This window comes from Amblyraja radiata, chromosome 10 (genome assembly GCF_010909765.2).
Source record: "Amblyraja radiata isolate CabotCenter1 chromosome 10, sAmbRad1.1.pri, whole genome shotgun sequence".
Lineage (NCBI taxonomy): Eukaryota > Metazoa > Chordata > Chondrichthyes > Rajiformes > Rajidae > Amblyraja > Amblyraja radiata.
This window is the reverse complement of record NC_045965.1, coordinates 28,441,473-28,458,057: the sequence shown is the minus strand read 5'-3', so window position 1 is coordinate 28,458,057 and position 16,585 is coordinate 28,441,473. Positions and strand designations below refer to the sequence as shown.

Sequence of the window (16,585 nt, the reverse complement as noted above, 5' to 3'; positions counted from 1 at the left end):
TAAGCTGGCAAAGATCTTCGAAAACACCACAAGAGTGTAGTTGATCACATCACATCACATCCCTTTGATAGATGTAATCTTGTTGGGCAAACTCTATTTATAGCCGAATATATAAACAGTCTATTCTCCAACAATTACATGTGTGCTTTAAGCACTCATAGAACATAGAACAGTACTGCACAAGAATGTGCCCTTCAGCCCACAAAATGTGTGTCGAACATGATGCCGAGCTGAACTAATCTCACCTGCCTGCCAGTGATCCATATCCCTCCATTCCCTGCATATCCATGTGTCTATCTAAAATGTGCCACTCCTGTATTTGCCTCCACCGCTGCGCCTGGCAATGTGTTGCAGCCCCCCTGCCACCCTATGTAAAACACTTTCCCCACACATCTTCTTTAACCTTTCCCACCCCTCATCTTATAGCCCTCTATTCTTGGACATTACCATGCTGGGTGAAATATTCTGACTGTCTACACTATCTATGCCAAGTTCATTCCAAGGAACTGTAATATTAATTTCATGGTTAATACATGTACCATTTCCATTCTTTACATCACAGAACATTTTTATCTTACTGTATCTCATCCTACATATGACTTACTGACATTTGACCATCATTGAAGATCATTAATCTACAAGATGGCCATAAACCTATCTTGGCCCTAAATTTCTGCTACCTTGTTAAATCACCTCCAGACTGGCAGAGATACAATTGAGAGAGGTAACAGAGGGATAATTAACAGAGGCCTTCCTTCAACCTCCAAGAATGCAAGAGGTTGAATAGAGACCTGTTAAACATATATAAAATTATGAAAGGCTTTCATAGGGGTCATCAGTCAGAAGCTTTTTCCAAGGATGGAATTATCAAATTCGTAGCTTTTAGACAATAGGTGCAGGAGTAGGCCATTCTGCCCTTTGAGCCAGCACCGCCATTCAATGTGTTCATGGCTGATCATTCCCAATCAGTACCCGTTCCTGCCTTATCCCCATATCCCCTGACTTCGCCAACTTTGAGAGCCCTATCTAATTCTCTCTTGAAAGTATCCAGAGAACTAGCCTCGACCGCCCTCTGAGGCAGAAAATTCCACAGACTCACAACTCTCTGTGAGAAAAAGTGTTTCCTCATCTCTGTTCTAAACGGCTTACCCCTTATTCTTAAACTGTGGCCCCTGGTTCTGGACTCCCCCAACATTGGGAACATGATTCCTGCCTCTAGCGTGTCCATACCCTTACTAATCTTATATGTTTCAATAAGATGCCCTCTCATTCTTCTAAACTCCAGAGTATACAAGCCCAGCCGCTACATTCTCTCAGCATATGACAGTCCAGCCATCCCGGGAATTAACCTTGTAAACCTACGCTGCACGCCCTCAATGGCAAGAATGTCCTTCCTCAAATTAAGGGAACAAAACTGCACACAATACTCCAGGTGTGGTCTCATTAGGGCCTTATACAACTATAGAAGGACCTCTTTGCTCCTGTACTCAGCTCCTCTGTTATGGCCAAAAAGCCATTCGCTTTCTTCACTGCCTGCTGTATCTGCATGCTTACTTTCATTGACTGATGAACAATGTCCTCCAGATCCCGTTGTACTTCCCCTTTTCCCAACTTGACACCATTTAGATAGTAATCTGCCTTCCTGTATTTTCTACCAAAGAGGATTACTTCACATTTATCCACATTAAACTGCATTTGCCATGCATCTGCCCAATCACGCAACCTGTCCAAGTCACTCTGCATTCTCATAGCATCCTCCTCACAGTTCAAACTGCCTCCAGCGTTGTGTCATCTGCAAATTTGCTAATGTTACTTTGAATCCCTTCATCTAAATCATTGATGCATATTGTAAATAGCTGCTGTCCCATCACCGAGCCTTACGGTAACCCACTAGTCACTGCCTGCCATTCTGAAAGGGACCGGTTAATCCCTACTCTATTTGTTTCCTGTTTGCTAACCAATTTTCTATCCATGTCAGCATCCTACCCCCAATACCATGCGCCACTAATCTCCTATATGGAACCTTATCAAATGCTATCTGAATGTCCAGGAACACCACATGCACTGCTTCTCCCTTGTTCATTTTCCTAGTTAAATCCTCAAAAAATTCCAGAAGATTAGTCAAGCATGATTTCCCCTTTGTAAAAGATTAAAAGAGATGTGCAGGGCAACTTTTTTACACAGAGTAAGTGCCTGGAACATGCTGTCGGTGATGGTGGTGGATGATAGTAGCATGTAAGAGACTTTTACCTCAGCAAATGGATATGCAGGGAATGGAGGGATATGGATTATGCACAGGTAGATAAGAGTTGGTCTAGGCATCATGTTCAGCACAGACATTGTGGACCCAAATGCCTGTTCATGTGCAGTACTGTTCTATGATCTCTGTTATATTTCTTGAATAAATCGACCATCAAACAGCTGATATGTATTCAAATGCCCCTGTACTATTCTATATAAGTAAGTAAGTAAGTAAGTAAGTAAGTAAGTAAGTAAGTAAGTAAGTTTATTGGCCAAGTATTCACATACAAGGAATTTGCCTTGGTGCTCCGCCCACAAGTAACAACATGACATACAGTGACAGTTACGAATGACTCAGAAAACACTAAACATTAATAATAATAAAACATTAATGATAAAACACCATTGATCAAGCATGTGAACCAACAAAATACCAGATCAAAGGGAGGCTACAGATTTTTGGCTGTTGAGTAGAGCAACTACTCGTGGATAAAATCTGTTTTTATGTCTGGCTGTGGCAGCTTTGACAGTCCGGAGTCGCCTTCCAGAGGGAAGTGATTCAAAGAGTTTGTGGCCAGGGTCAGAGGGGTCAGAGATGATCTTGCCCGCTCGCTTCCTGGCCCTACCAGTTCATCAATGGAGGGAAGGTTGCAGCCAATAACCTTCTCTGCTGTTCAGACGATTCACTGCAGCCTCCAGGTGTCGTGCTTGGTGGCTGAGCCAAACCAGACCATGATGGAGAAGGTGAGAACAGACGCTACAATGGCTGTGTAGAATTGGACCATCATAGAATTGGACCTCAGCTGCCGCAGAAAGTACATCCTCTGTTGTGCCTTTTTGACTGTGGAGTCGACGGTAGCCCCCCACTTAAGGTCCTTGGAGATGATGGATCCCAGGAACTTGAAAGACTGCACAGATGAAACTGTGGGGTGGTTGATGGTAAGTGGGTGAGAGGAGGGGGAGCTCTCCTAAAGTCTACAATCAATTCCACTGCCTTAAGAGCATTGAGGTCTAGGTCGTTGCGACGCCACCAGGACGCCAGTTGTGACACTTCCTGTCTGTAGGCAGAGTCCTCCCATCCTGGATCAGTCCAATCAGGGTTGTGTTGTCTGTAAACTTGAGAAGCTTGACAGAGGTCCTCCTGCCTTTGAGGACTGCTTCCACCATCCTTTGAGGAATAGCGCTCCACAAACCCACAGCCTTCTGAGTTTAATATTATTATTAAACTTTATTTCAGACTCAAGGTCCAGACAAGAGATGACATTGCATAAAATATATTGCGTATAAAAACACCATAAAAAATACATAAAAGCTTAGTAAATTACTTATAAGGGCATCATAAATTATATACAAATAACACAACAAAAAATCCAGAACATAAAGAAAAATCTGTGCCCTACAACAAGTCAACGATACCAATGCCCCACAACTGGGATTGGTAGTGTGTAGTGCTAAATCATATGCTTGAAAAGACCACGATAATAGTAAGATTAAACGAGAACTTACCAGTTTGAAGTTTGATCTGTATTTTATGAGGAGATACGATGAGGGATTACGTGAAGAACCCGCTCAGCACGCATGCGCGGCATACTTCAAAGCAGCGGTGTGGAATCACAGATAGACACAGTTATTGAAGTAAACATAGTAAAGACAAGGAGACATCAGTTTATGAATTTGACCCATATTATTGAGGGTGGGAGCGGAGGGCACGTAATCCCTCATCGTAACTCCTCATAAAATACAGATCAAACTTCAAACTGGTAAGTTCTCGTTTAATCTTACAATTTTACTTCGGAGTCACGTGAGTGATTCCGTGAAGATTTCAAAGCTCTGTGATTTCAAACCGTGTAACAGTTATTACTACATCACTGCCGAAGTCTTTGAGGGAGGAAATGTGTTATCGTAATCAACCAATGAATCTGTTTGTAGAAAAACACAATGGTATTTTTTAACAATAACAACAAAGAAATTAAATTGCTCCCCTGGGCTTAAATTAAATATTTGCAGTCTGTAAAATCTTTCCTGCAACTAAAACAGGTTTTGCCAACGGCTTATTATAAAATTTTCTGAACGGTCTTTCCCCCCACCATCCTGCTGTAGCCAGGATGTGGTCTATAGGCACGTCCATTCTTTTAGCCGTCGACGTGGATACTGCCCTGGTGGAATGAAATTTGTACATGTTAGTTTTTATCCTAGCAGCTTTTAGCACCTGCTTGAGCCATCTCGAAATGGTTTGGCTCGTCACCCGACCATAAAGTTTTTTATGACTGACCCACAAGGCTTTTCATCTCCCTCGAATATTTTGGTTGTGTCTATGTAGGGTAGTAGGGTCATGGCACATAACCGCATTTCTGGCGGGTAAGCCCGGAATTCCACGACTGGATTAGGTGTTCCTGGTCTGCTCTGTTTGATCATTCCCTGGATAACGACAGAGATCTGGTCTGGAGCTGTGAGCATGGTGTCCAGTCGCAATAGGTGTAGTGACTGGACCCTCTGTGCAGATACAAGTGCCATCAACATGAGTGTTTTGAGCCTAGATTGTTCCAGGTTGAGGGATATGGCTGGTGGCCATCCCCTGAGGTATGTCAGGATCACACTGACATCCCATTTATGGGTGTACCTTGGTCTAGGGGGTTAGAATTGTAAATACCCTTGATTAGTTTGACCACCAGCGAGTGGGACCCCATGGCCTGTTGTCCTGGAGCTGGTTTTAAATAGACAGGCAGGGCACTTCTAGCTGTGTTGATGGCTCTGTAGCTGAGTCCTTCATCATGCTGAAGGTTCGCCAGGAATTCCAGTACGTTGGTAACTGTAGCAGTTGAGTAGGTGGTCCCTGTATCCAAGCAGTACTTCTCCCATTTCTTGATGCTGGACAAGTGCTGTTTTTTAGTGGATGTTCGGAGGGATGCTGACATGGTGTCGACGGTTTGTTCTGATAATCCCAGTCCCAGAAGTGGTTTGTGCAGAAGCTGCAACCCAGGAGTTTGATTTTTTCATGGCACGGGTGGCTTGTGCCCGACACTGGGTGTTAATAACTCTGGGTCACTGGGGAATACCATCGGTGTTTCAACAACCATGTCATGGAGTATTGGGAACCATGGCTGCGTAGGCCAGTCGGGTACTATCAAAATACCTGAAGCAGAGTTCATTTGTACTGTGCGTAGTCCCCGACTGATGAGGCAGAAGGCAGGAAATGCATAGAAGAAGAATTTCCCCAATCCAGCGCGAACGCATCTACCGCTGCTGCCTCAGGTCTGGTTCCCAAGCGACATACATAGGTACCAGGTGATTTAGCCTGGATGCAAATAAATCGATATCTGGCGTGCCATATTGCTTGATAACTTTTGTGAAAAAAAATTGTTTTTGTTTTTTTTGGGGGGTTTTCACATCAATTCGATGTTGTCATTAAATTTACGTGGCCTGGTGTCTGCCACTGCATTTAGCTTACCTGGCAGGTAAGTTGCTGATAGCCAAATATGTCTTTCGACACACCATTGCCAAATTGTGTTGACCAACTTGTCGCATGATACCGATTTTATGCCGTCCATATGGTTAATGTAGGCTACCACCGTAGTATTATCTATTTGTAACCGTACATGCAAGCGATGCATATTTGTGCATATGCTTTAAACCATAAAAGTCACCCATCTCTAGATAATTAATGCGCAGTGTAAGTGGTAATGATGACTCCGGGTTAGTCCATCTATTACCTGTGCTAGATATAGAGTTAGTTGCTCCCCAGCCTTGAGCACTGCCATCTGTTTGGATAACTAACATAGGGTTAGTGATGACAATAGGGCTGTAAACTATGCCAAACGTTTTTTGCCCACCACTGTAGTTCTGATATTGCTTCAGTGGGTAACTTCATGACACGATCATAATGACCTGTATGTTGTTTTTGGTGCAAAGGTCCGAATGATGTAGCCGGAAAATGCTGCTACCATTTTTCCAATTACTCTGTTACTTGTTGAGTAGTTGGTAGTTCGTTGACCATTAAATTGTTGCATGATTGTGCCAATTCAACTATTTTGTCTCTTGGCAATGTTACAGTCACGTAGACTGAATTAATTGTGAAGCCCAAGTAGTCCATGATTGTGGATGCTTAAACTTAGATTTATCTGGATGTAAGACAATCCCAGGGTTTTGAATAACTGTTTTGTAGCTGACACAGCTAACATAGTCAATTCCATGGTCTTGCCTACCATTTAAGACATCGCTTTAAACTGCTATAGCTGCCCCATCCAGGTAAATTTCAGGTATCTGCGATGATCCTTGTGAATGGTACTAAATAGTAAACATCTTTAAGATCAATGCTTGCCATGAAGTATCCTTTGGAATGTAGTTGTTTGGCAGTAACAACTGTTTCCATTTTGAAATGTATATACTTAACAAACATATTTAGTGAAGTTAAGTCAATGATGATGCGACATCCACCATCTTGTTTGGGTTTAGTGAATATATTGCAAGGGTTCAGGTTTTCCCATGATACCCTTTGTAATTAGTCTCACCAGTTCAGCTTGTCCCTCTCGTTTCTTTAACGGAGAGGGGAAAATACCCTCTGGGGTGAATGTTGACCTGGTGGCAATTTTTCTAGTATGAATTGTATTTGTATCCACTAATGCCATTGAGTATATACTGATCACTCGTGATAGACTCCCATGTGTTAGTATTACTCTATATGCTGGTAGGAACCAGACCCACCTACCTCCATGGTTATGGGTATTCTTCTGTTTCCTGCCGGTCCAACGAGTGTTGCACGTCGTCTGACGTGGCGGTGACGTTGGGGGGTAGCACATTTTCCATGGGGTCCGCTCTGGGCCCCGGTCTAAAGAAGACTTTCGGTGATAGAATGCGGATCCCGAGCTTTCATCAGTCCCATATGTAGACGTCGACTGATGGACGCGATGGGGTGCTGCTGCTTATTGTTTTTGGTTTTGCTCGTCCCGGGGCTTGCCCTCATGAGACCGAAAGCTTGTTAAGGCCTCTCCATATCCTTCATATGCTTTGTGAGGTTTTTGCCAGAGAGCAGTGGGTCTGGCTCAGTGGCTGGGGTTTTGCACAACCCCGCAAATTTAGGATTTTATGGCAGGTCTTATGATTTGTTTACGGAGGTTGTGGTCATCTCCGTATTGGTCCACGGAACGAGCAGACGATGTGATGGCGGACGTCATGAGCCTGAGGACCACTGCAGTTTTAGCTCCTGGTTCCGAATGTTTGCCCCAACGTGCCCCCACTTTTGGCTGTTTACAGCCGGCTGTATACCTCATTGACCACCTCCCCTGTAGGGCCTTGAACGGCCTCCTGCACGTGGGGTTGCCACGTAGCGATCCACCACACCTAGCAGCTCTTCCTGTTCCTGCACCCCTTGCATACTCCCGAGATCTTCAGCCATCGTCCCCTCTTCTTGACCAGCCCAGTCCTGGTCACCAAAGCTACCCTCGGGTAAGGAGGAAGCAATGGACAGTGCAGAAGGCACAGTGGAGGGAGTGCCTGAACTCCCCCCTGCGAGAGTGCCCCTCACGAAGCGCGTCTCGCTGGAGCTCCTGCTCCAGGAGCCGCTCCAGCGGCTCAGGCGGCTGTCTCTCCCCCGGGCGGGTGGAGAGACGTCCCCGTCCGACAAATCGGAAGCCACCGGCCGGACGCCTCTTCCGTGGCTTCACTTCCAGCCCGCTGCTCAGGCGATAGCGGGCTGGGCTCGGACACGGTGTCGGGGAATAGCGGAGGCCGGGTAAGCGGTCCTACCGCCTTGTTGCTGCCCCCCACCCACTCTTCCGTGGCTTGGGGAACAGGTTTGTTCTAGAGCCTTTCTTCTCTGCCTGAAAGCAGAAGGCTCCTCCTGTGAAAGAAAAACCCGACCTCAGAGCTTACCTGACGGTCCGTTTCTTTCACCCCGTAGCGGGAGCGCCTGACTCCCCCGGAGTCCAAGGGGGGCCGCTTGCGTCTGGACTGGCACCGGCGCAGCACCCTGTCTGTGGACCGCAGCGTGTGCGGTCCTGGTGGTGTCTCTCCCCCTTCCATGAACGGAACGCTCCTTGCCCAGAGTCCAACGGGGGCCGCTTGCGTCTGCTGCTTTGCTCCACCTGGAGCAACAAACAGACGCGAGTCGCTGGTTAAACTGAAGGTAAGTACTTACCTAAAGCTTCCTCTTTCAGGCTTGTAGCGGGAGCGCTTGACTCCCGCCTGCCGCTGTTGCCTGCTGAAACGTAATGCCGCGCATGCGTGCTGAGCGGGTTCTTCACGGAATCACTCACGTTACTCCGAAGTAAAATTACATTTTCAGAGTCATTAATCGTGAAAATGAATTTATACATGATTTCTTAGGATAGCTTCTAAAGTACTGACTCCTGCAGCCACAAACATGTTACTAACACTGCACCATCTAGGTTTCCTTAGCAGTGTTCTCATGGCATTATTATAAGCCACCTTTGATCTCTGTAAACTTGTCTGTTCATAGTTTGACCACAGGTGTGCAGTATAGAGTGGTGTGCAATATGCTCTAAACAGAGACATCGTCACCACATCTGTACATGCACCAAACGTACGTGAGAGAATATTCGCCTGTACATACAGCATACATCGTTGCCGTATGCATACGTCATTGCCGTATATCATTAGTTTAGATTAGTTTAGAGATACAATGTGGAAACAGACCCTTTGGACCACAGAGTCTTCATTAATCATCAATCATCCGTACACAAGTTCTATGCTATCCCACTTTCGTATCCAATACATTAAGGGCAATTTACAATTTAGTTTAGTTTAGTTTAATTCAGTATAGAGATACAGACTGGAAATAGGCCCTTCAGCCCATCGAGTCTATGCTAACCAGTGATCACCCATACACTAGATGTTTAAGAAGGAACTGCAGATGCTGGAAAATCGTCGAACAATATTTGTTCGAGGCGCACCATGGCCCGATCCCCGAACTCTATATCGACGATTGCATTGGTGCTACCTCCTGCACCCATACACAACTCACTGAGTTCATCCATTTCACCACTAACTTCCATCCGGAAGTTTCCCTATCATTTTTAAACCTCACTACCTCCATCGCAGGTGATGGACTACTGATCGACATCTACTATAAACCCACTGACTCCCATGGCTATTGGGACTACACTTCTTCCCACCCCGCTTTCTGTAAGGACTCCATCCCCTACTCCCCGTTCCTCTGTCTACGCCGCATCTGCACTCAGCATGAGGTGTTCCAAACCGGGGCATCGGAGATGACCTCATTCTTCAGGTAACGGGGGTTCCCCTCTTCTACTATAGATGAGGATCTCACCAGGGTCCCTCCTATAACCCGTAACTCTGCTCTCACTCCCCATCCCCTCACTCCTAACATGAGCAGAGTCCCCCTTGTCCTCACCTTCCACTCTATCAGCTATCGCATACAACAAATAATCCTCCGATATTTTCGCCACCTCCAACGGGATCCCATCACTGGCCACATCTTCCATCTTCTCCCCTGTCTGCTTTCCGCAGAGACTGCTCCCTCCGTAACTCCCTGGCCAATTCGTCCCTTCCCACCCAAACCACACCCTCTCCTGGCACTTTCCCTTGAAACCGCAGGAAATGCTACACTTGTCGCTTTACCTCCTCCCTTGACACCATTCAAGGACCCAAGCAGTCTTTCCAGGTGTGGCAGATGTTCACCTGCACCTCCTCCAACCTCATCTATTGCATCTGCTGCTCTTGGTGTCAGCTGCTCTACATCAGTGAGACCAAGTGTAGGCTTGGCGATCGCTTCGCCCAACACCTCCACTCGGTTTGCAAAAACCAACCTGATCTCCCAATGGCTCAGCACTTCAACTCCCCCTCCCATTCCGAATGCGACCTTTCTGTCTTGGGCCTCCTCCATGGCCAGAGTGAGGTCCACTGTATATTGAAGGAACAGCACCTCATATTTTGCTTGGGCAGTGGAATGAACATTGACTTCTCCAATTTCAGGTAGTCCCTGCTTTCTCCTCCGCTTCCCAACTCTCCATCAACACACTGTCTCCGCCTCTTCCTTTCTTCTTCCCGCCCCCCCACCCTCCCATCAGTCTGAAGAAGGGTCTCGACCCGAAACGTCGCCTATTTTCTTCGCTCCATAGATGCTGCCTCACCCGCTGAGTTTCTCCAGCATCTTTGTCTACCCATACACTAGTTCTATCCTACACAATGTGGGCATTTTGCAAAAGCCAATTAACCTACAAATCTACACATGTTTGGAATATGGGAGGAATCCGGAGCGCCTGAAGAAAAGGTTCAAAGGTTCAAAGGTCAGTTTATTGTCACATGTACTAGTTAAGATACAGTGAAACTCGAATTACCATACAGCCATACTAAAAAAAGCAACAAGACACACAACTACATAAAAGTTAACATAAACATCCACCATAGCGGATTCCCCACATTTCTCACTGTGATGGAAGGCAGTATAGTCTAAGCTTCCTCTTTATTCTCTCGCGGTTGGGGCAGTCGAACCATCCACAGTCAGGGCGATCGAAGCTCCCGCAGCTCCTGCATCGGGGCGGTCAAAGCTCTTGTGGCTTGGAGCTCCCCATGTTGGTCTCTATCCAGGGACCGCGAGCTCCATGATGTTAAGTCCGCAGGCTCCCGCGGTTGGAGCTCCCGAAGTCTGCTCCAGCAAAGGCCGCCAACTGCTCAGTCATAAGGAGAACGTACAAACTCCGCACAGACAGCACCCATAGTCAGGATTGAACCTGGGTCTCTGGCATTGTGAGGCAGCAGCTCTATCAACCATGCCATTGTGCCTCCCTCGAGTAAAGAGAGTGAAAACAAATAATCACTGCTTCAATCACAAGGATGTCCTTCCTCAAATTAGGAGACCAAAACTGCACACAATACTCCAGATGTGGTTATGGTGAAGGCGCCTCCATAATGCATAGTCATGCAGTCATAGAGTCATATAGCAGGAAAACGGGCCCTTTGGCCAAACTTGTCCACGCCAACCAACTTTCCCTATCTATATCAGTCCCACCTGCCTGTGTTTGGCTTATAATTATATCCTTCTACACCTTTCTTATCCAGGAATAAGGAGCTACAATTTCGACCCAACAACAATAAAATAATAATATACTGCTAGGTTGGATGCCGAGTTTAACATATGAGAGACTTGAGTGGATCACTGTGAAATGTGCTGATAACACCAAACTATGGGTGTGAAAATGTACAATGAGAATTGTATATAAAGAACGTAATTAGGTTTTAAGATAAGCTGCTAGATAGGTGATAAGGTAATATACTTTGGAAGGGTGAATTAGGAAAGGCAATGAAACTTGAAGGGTAAAATGAGATGAACAGCAGAAATTAGTTGCAGTAGTTGAGGTCACCGTAGACAAACATAATGCATGCGTTGCTACTAACAAAAGGAAAATGTAAAAGAAAGGAGATTTTGATCAACTAGCAATGTAAGATATATTTAGACCACCGTTATAATGTCTGCTTCAATATCAAATAGATGCTGAAAATCTGAAAGAAAAACAGAATATGCTGGGGAAACTTAGCAGGTTGGGTAGAATGTTCATAAAGTGAAACGCAACTAATCTTTACGATCCAAGACTTGATCAGAACCAAGAAAGTGAGAAAATCAACCTTAGGTTTAAGGTGCAGAGAGAGGGTGGGGAGGGGATGGATACGGTAAATGAAGAATGGGGATGGAGATACAAGGAATCTTCAGCAAAACGTGCATCATTGGAGGAACTTAGCGGGTCTGTGTGGGGAGAACGGCTGGACACCGTGTCAGAGATAGACTCAAAATGCTGGAGTAACTCAGAGGGTCAGGCAGCATCTCAGGAGAAAATGAATAGGTGATGCTTCAGATCAAGACCCTTCATCAGGCCCTGGGTCTGATGCCATTCTTCAGACTGATGTGAGAATAGGGTTGCATAGCTGAATTCTCTGCTTATAAGCTGCCTTGTTGATAGATTCATGGCTGGTAGAGAGAAAGACAAAAAAACACAAATTAAAGGGCAAGTTAAAGGAGTGAAATGCAGGTCCATTGTTAAACCTGAAACCAGAAAGAGAAAGTTGGAAATGCCAAGCAGATTAGGCAGTGCCTGTGTAGAGAGAAAAAAAACTGAATTAATATCACAGATGGTTAAGATTACCGTAGAACTGACCATAGCGTACCAGTCATACAAGTCAAGTCAAGTCAAGTTTATTCGTCACATACACATATGAGATGTGCAGTGAAATGAAAAGTGGCAATGCTCGCGGACTTTGTGCGAAAAGACAAACAAACAAACAATCAAACAAACTACAAGCAGAATCACATATTCTTTTACATATTAAATATTGTGGGCGGAAGGAAAAAGGTTCATAGAAACAGGCCTTTCGGCCCAACTCCTTCATGCCGACCAAGATGCCCCAACTAATCTAGTCCCATTTGTCTGCATTTGGCCACTCTAAATCTTTCCTGTCCATATGCCTCTCCACGTGTATTTTAAATGTTGTTATTATACCTTCCTCAACTGCCTTCTTTGGCAGCTGTTTCCATACACCCACTACCATCTGTGTGCTAAAGTAGCCCCTAAGATTCAATAGAAAATAGACAATAGGTGCAGGAGTAGGCTGTTCAGCCCTTCGAGCCAGCACCATCATTCAATATGATCATGGCTGATCATCCCCAATCAGTACCCCGTTCCTGCCTTCTGCCCATATCCCCTGACTCCACTATCTTCAAGACCCCTATCAAGCTCTCTCTTTAAAGTATCCAGAGAACCGGTCTCCACCCTCCTCTGAGACAGAGAATTCTACAGACTCACAACTCTTTGTGTGAAAAAGGGTTTCCTCATCCCCGTTCTAAATGGCTTACCCCTTATTCTTAAACTGTGGCCCCTGGTTCTGGACTCCCCCAACATCGGGAACATGTTTCCTCCCTCTAGCGTGTCCAAACCCTTAATAATCTTATATGTTTCAATAATATCCCCTCTCCTAAATTCCAGAATATATAAGCCCGGGCGCTCCATTCTCTCAGCATATGAGAGTCCCGCCATCTCGGGAATTAACCTTGTGAACCTACGCTGCACTCCCTCAATAGCAATAATGCCCTTCCTCAAATTTGGAGACCAAAACTGCACACAATACTCCCGGTGTGGTCTCACTAGGGCCCTATACAACTGCAGAATGACCTCTTTGCTCCTATACTCAACTCCTCTTGTTATGAATGCCAATATGCCATTTTCTTTCTTAACTGCCTGTCTACCTGCATGCTTACTTTCATTGACTGTTGAACAAGGACCCAGAGATCCTGTTGTACTTCCCCTTTTCCCAACTTGACACCATTTAGATAATAATATTCCTTCCTGTTTTTGCTACCAAAGTGGATAACCTCACATTTATCCACATTTAACTGCATCTGCCATGCATCTACTCACAACCTGTCTGTCACCCTGCATTCTCATAAAATCCTCCTCATACTTCACACTGCCGCCCAGCTTTGTGTCATCTGCAAATTTGCTAATGTGACTTGTAATCCGTTCATCTAAATTATTAATATATATTGTAAATAACTGCAGTCCCTGCACCGATCCTTGCGGTAACCCACAAGTCAATGCCTACCATTCTGAAAGGGACCCGTTAATACCTATTCTTTGATCCCTGTCAGCCAACCAATTTTCTATCCATGTCAGCACTCTACCCCCAATACCATGTGCCCTAAGTTTGCCCACTAATCTCCTATGTGGAACCATATCAAAGGCTTTTTGAAAGTCCAGGTACACGACATCCACTGGCTCTCCCTTGTCCATTTTCCTAGTTACATCCACAAAAAATTCCAGAAGATTAGTCAAGCATGATTTCCCCTTCGTAAATCCATGCTGACTCGGTCCGATCCTGTTACTGCCATCCAAATGTGTCGCTATTTCATTTTTTATGATTGACTCCTGCATCTTCCCCATCAGTCAGACTAACTGGGTTATAATTCCGTGTTTTCTCTCTCCTGCCTTTCTTAAAAAGTGGGATAACATTAGCTACCCTCCCATCCTTAGGAACTGATCCTGAATCTATAGAACATTGGAAAATGATCATCAATGCGTCCATGATTTCTAGAGCCACTTCCTTAAGTCCCCTTGGATGCAGACCATCAGGCCCTGGGGATTTATCAGCCTTCAGTCCCATCAGTCTACCCAACACTACTTCCCAGCTAATTTCCTTCAGTTCCTCCGTCACCCCAGATCCTCTGGCCACAAGTACATCAGGAAGATTGTTTGTGTCCTTCTTAGTGAAGACAGATCTGTTCAACTCATCTGCCATTTCCTTGTTCCCCATAATAAATTCACCCTTTTCAGTCTTCAAGGGTCGAACTTTGGTGTTAACAATTTTTTCCCCGCTTCACATACCTAAAGAAGTTATCCTCCTTTATATTCTTGGCTACCAAACCTTCGCACCTCACATTTTCTCCTTGTATTGCCTTTTAGTTATCTTCTGTTGCTCTTTAAACGTTACCCAATCCTCTGGCTTCCCGCTCATCTTTGCTATGTTGTACTTCTCTTTTATTTTTGTATTGTCCCTGACTTCCCTTGTCATCCACGGTCGCCCCTTACTCCCCTTGGAATCTTTCTTCCTCTTTGGAATTAACTGATCCTGCACCTTCTGTATTATTCCCAGAAATACCTGCCATTGTTGTTCCACTGTCATCCATGCTAAGGTATCTTTCCAGTAAACGTTGGCCAGCTCCTCCCTCATGGCTCCATAGTCCCCTTTGTTCAACTGTAATACTGACACCTCCGATTTACCCTTCTCCCTCTCAAATTGTAGATTAAAACTTATCATATTTATGATCACTACCTCCTAATGTCTCCTAAACCTCAAGTTCCCTTATCAAATCTGGTTCATTACACAACACTAAAACTAGAATTGCTTTCTCCCTGGTAGGCTCTAATACAAGCTGTTCTAAGAATCCATCACAGAGCCACAAACTCTCTTTCTTGGGGTCCAGTACCAACCTGATTTTCCCAGTCTACCTGCATGTTGAAATCTCCCATAACAACCGTAGCATTACCTTTACGGCATGCCAATTTTAACTCTTGATTCAACTTGCACCCTAAATCCAGGCTACTGTTTGAGGGCCTGCCGATAAGTCCCATTAGGGTATTATTACCCTAACAATTCCTTAGTTATATCCATGTTTCAATGGATTCCTATTAAATCTTGACCCCCGCACCTTAAACCTAAGCCTTCTGGTTCTTGATTCCCGTACTCTGGATAAAAGACTCATGGTAAAAGACCATATACTCACCCTATCTATTCCACTCATGATTTTATGCAACTCTAGAAGAGTTCTGAAACAGAGAAAGCAAAAACAAGTTACCAGAAATTGTTGGATTACAATATTGATTCCAGAAGGATGCACCGTCCTCTGAGAGCAGATGAGGTGCTTTTCCTCATTGAAACAGAACGGGAATCCATATATGGATTGCCCAGAATGGGAATAAGGATGAGAATTAAAGTGACAGGTAATAGAAATCTTATATTGTCTTTTGGCAGCTGCTATGTGATCAACTGGCAGCTAAGTCAAGAATTTCCCAAATCGCCCATCTTTTGCAACAGTTCAACTGTCAAAAATCAAGAGTATTTTATTGTCATATGCCTTGAATTACCATCAGGTTAGTTTTAGTATAAATTCAGGGATGCAAGTCTGAAGAATCAAGAGTGTTTTATTGTTAAATGTCCCAAAACGGAACAATGAGATTGTTATTTTCAGCAGCGCAATGGATATGTAAACATAGTACTCTAGAAAAACCCATGATAAACAACTAAATAAACTTCATCATAGCCTAAGTAGTTCAGAGCATATTTGGAGGTTATAGTATTGAAGGGTCCCAACCAAAAACGTTACTGATCCAGTCTGAAGAAAGTTTCAAACCCAAAATGTCACCTGTCCATTCCCTCTATAGATGCTGCCTGATTTACTGAGTTACTCCATCATTTTGTGTTTATTATTTTGTAAACTAGCATCTGCAGTTGCTTGTTTCTGCATCAATCCACTGGATTGATTCCAGGGATTGGTTACAAGAGTATAACTCATCCCTCCACCGTCTATAAAATAGAAGCTCTTCACACTGCCTTGACAAGGCCACCAGCATAAACAAGGGCAAGTCTCACTCTCTCTTTTCCCCTCTCACATCAGGCAAGAGGTACAGAAGTGTGAAAATACACATGTCCAGATTCAGGGACAGTTTCTTCCCAGGTGTTATCAGGCAACTGAACCATCCTATCAACAACAAGAGAGCAGTTCTGAACCACTCTTCCTCACTGGAGACCCTTGGACTATATTTAATTGGACTTTATCTTGCCAGATACGTTATTCCCTTTATCATGTATCTGTACACTGTGG

General features: G+C 44.7%; 1 protein-coding gene across 1 annotated transcript in view; it reads left to right on the top strand.

The window, feature by feature from the left end:
- Positions 1–16,585, top strand: part of astn1 (astrotactin 1) — a 1,835,284-nt gene that overhangs the window by 474,368 nt on the left and 1,344,331 nt on the right. The gene's annotated exons all lie outside the window — the stretch shown is intronic.